Here is a 3,756-nt window from a genome sequence, read left to right as displayed (position 1 = left end):
GGCAATGCCCCTTCTCCTACAGCCCACTCAGAAGGACTGAGAAACCCTCTGGAGAAAGTATTCAAGTGGTGCGAAAGTCTCTAGTGAGATAGGAAAGGGAAGCAATCCCATTACAGCAACCTCACACACTCATTAAGGATCCATAAATGAAATTAGTTAACATGGTCCCAAAACAGAAGCGCAGACAGGGGCAGCTTCTGGCTTTTCCAGGGGCATGGCCCAAATCCTTCCCCCAAAAGAGTGGATCTTTTCTGCTCCTATTTGGGGCTGCAGGAGGAGGCACACTCGGGGCTGCAGCATGTGTTCACCGCAACTCTGGGGCAACTGAGCTTGGAGCCGCTCCTTCCTGCCTGTCTGTTCTTCCCCTTGGAACCAGATCCTGTGCTTAGCTTATTCAGAAGTTATGATCCACAGAGCTAACTCCCAAGCCACCACCACAATAGATCATTGATTCTTAGTGTCTTCTGGAACCTTTACTGACATGGGAAATGTAATAGAAACTATGCAATACACAAACAATACTTACTTAACATATGGAATGCAATGTTTTGATATATTTCTGCTTTGAAATATTTGTTATACACACAAAATCCAATTCTTTTTTAAAATTATGGAGAAAGCATGAGTCACTCGTGCCTTTCAGGTGAGCAGCTTTTCTATTTATTATTAATAAAGGTTTGGAACTCTTCACTACAAAACAACTATTTTTCTGTGGTAGAGGATCGGCTATATGCTATTATTTTTAAAATCTTGGATTCAACCACTCAAACAAAGCAGACTTACAACAGACAAAATGGTTGTGAGATCAAGATCAACATCATTACAAATAAGAATTGTATTTCTTTGTTTTAATTTAATTTATAATTCAATTTTTAAAAATCAATAAAAGGATAAATCAACAATTTCAAAAGAAAAAAAGGCTATGAAATCAAATCATAAACACTATAGTATGTAAACGACAGAAATGTATAAGAGTAAATAATGGGAAAGAAATATGCTAGTTTGAAATAGCATTTGCTAGGCATGGTTTCTAAAGTTTGAACATTGAAGACTTACAGGTTCGCCCTTGGGACCTGCTTCTCCTTTGAAACCTGGCACACCAGGGTCTCCCTGAAAGTAAGCATCATCCATTAAAACAAAGTTCAGTAATGCTGTATTTCTCAGTCTAGTTAAGATTTCTTCAAAAGAATGTTTATATTTACTGAGCTACTTTATACACAAATAATTCTCAGGCAGTTTTCCCAAGGGAAAAGGGGCAGAAGAGTTAGCACTGTGATGCCTCCACCATACCTGTAAGCCCTACAAAGCTTTTGCCAGCACAGCACAAGCATCACCAAAGCTGATTTTCAGCTCTTCCTCCCTCTCTGCTAAATTATTTTCTCCATTTCACTTCCTTCTCCCCAAAGAACAAATTAGATTAGATATGAGCTGAACTGTGCTCAAATTTCTAGTTATGTTGGGAACATGCTTAGGGCCTGAGAGAACTGTAGATATAAGTATTCTCCCCGACCGACCACTGCCACCTCTTTTCCAAACTTGTGTTTTTTGTTTTCTCTTAGGCTGAATTCTGACCTGGGTGAAGGAGCTGTTGTTGTCAGGATGGGCCAGGAAGGAAGGATCCCCCCCCAAAAAAAATCTCTCCCAATAAGATGGAGCTTTATATATCTGGAGCTTTGTCCACCAGGCTCCAAAAGATATTCTTAAAACTATAGGACTGAAACCGCAATGTCCCAAGTGTAATGACACTATAGTTGAGGAACCCATTAGAGTAAATCTAATGTGTTCCAGTGTTTTGGGTTTTTTAACAGAAAGCTGTCATTCTGTGTGATGGGTAAAAAAAAACTGTTGTTTCAGTAAACATATTGAATGGCTGCAATCAATCCCTAAAAAGGAGGAGTCTGAGACAAGAAGTAATGGGTAACTGACAAGACCCACCTTGGACTGGAGAAAGGAGTTTTTTATGCTGTGTGCATTTTTCCCTATGTGAGGAACCACAGAAACGTGACTAGGAACCTCTCCCCGGACACAGATGTATACTGGAGCTTGGGATTGGCTCCACTGATCTGGGATGGCCATTCGGTCCTCTTAGCCAAAAATAATTTTAAAGGCTTCCTACCTGGTCCTCCTATCTCTGGCACATTTGAAGACATTATTTGGGGGCATTATTAAGCTCTCAGTCCTACCACAACCTTCTGGTTCCAGGCTTTCTGCCTGTAGCTGAGTCCTGACTGGGATACCATTTCAATAACTGTACTTCCATTTTGTCAGAATTCAGTGACTTTGGGGACTGTGTTGGCATGGCCAACACCAGTGCTTGTCAGGTGCTACTTTCTAGCATTTCCAGTGTGACAAAAGCATTGTTACCATTTGACCCCGGATGCCAGGGGGTCCTGTGCTGCCCTGTGGTCCTGTAGAACCAAGTGGTCCTGGCAAGCCAGGTGGTCCTGAAGTACCTGGAGATCCCTACAAGACACACACATATGGTTGATTATATGTACAGAATGGAAAACACAGTTTGAAAACAAATAGGTTTTTGTCTGATTTGATTACTTACTGTTGGCCCTTTAGCACCTGTGGAACCATCTGTACCAAGAGCACCCTAAAACAGCATACATTTTATCATTACAACAAGGTAAGGCATTCTTATGCAGCTTGCTTCAGTTGTTCATTATCAACTATTTCTCAGTACACTAGAGACTTGAATATTCTTTGCACCGAAGCAACACTAGTAGCTTAAATAAACTCAGTGGTAACTGGGGACAAGCTAACACTATGTGTACATATAGCTTCTGTCCATTATAAACTACCTTTAACATTCCTCAGCAGTGGAGATTGTCAACCCCAGTATAATCATTATGTGAGCCCTCAATTGCTATAGTCCAGGTTTGGCTAATTTTTACAGAAATAATACTCTTGGGAAACATAGAATGTGCAGTTCATATCTTTAATTTTAGAACATCTGAAGAACTTACAGGAAGTCCAGATAATCCTGCAGGACCTGGTTGACCTGTTTCTCCTCTCTGACCCTGAGGGCCTTCAGGGCCACGTGCACCAGTTGGACCAGCTTCACCCTGAATTTTCACATCATTAAAAAAAGGTGTTTGAAGGAAATAATTAATCATAGTATAGTCAGCCCTCCATATCCATGGAATCTGTATCCACAGATTCAACCACCACAGCTTGAAAATATTTATTTTTTAAAACACCCAAAGCAAACCTTGTTTTTGCCGTTTTATATAAGGAACGCCATTTTCTTATGCCATTGCATATAACAGAACTTGAGCATCCATAGATTTTGGTATCCACAGAGCATCCTGGAACCAAACCCAGTGAAAACCAAGGGCCCACTGAAACCACCACTTCCATCAAATAAAGACTCCCAGCAGTTAAACATTTGTTTAAATTTCAGATTCTATTGGCATCACTGGTCTTAAATTGCAAAGAATGCCACTGGAGAGAGACAGCACGACTATTATGCATATTGAGGCAGTTACTTAAGGCAGCCACCCTTCCACATTGTTCCCCTAAATTACCCTACCCTTAGCTTCTTATGACTGGGCCTCCTGCCCTAACATATGATGCAAGTTTCTGTCCAGTCTGGTGGGATTTTTTCAGTGGAAAGTGGGAGAGTGCAGTCATCTTGTCCTTCATTTCAGGCTGATCAATGGCTTCCTCTGGATGAAATGAAGATTCCATCCATTCATCCATCCACTCCAGTCAGAATATACCTGTATTGCACTATAACTATGTTTTTAA

The sequence above is a fragment of the Sceloporus undulatus genome, chromosome 1 (genome assembly GCF_019175285.1).
Source record: "Sceloporus undulatus isolate JIND9_A2432 ecotype Alabama chromosome 1, SceUnd_v1.1, whole genome shotgun sequence".
NCBI classification, from domain to species: domain Eukaryota; kingdom Metazoa; phylum Chordata; class Lepidosauria; order Squamata; family Phrynosomatidae; genus Sceloporus; species Sceloporus undulatus.
Note: the sequence above shows the minus strand (reverse complement) of the source record.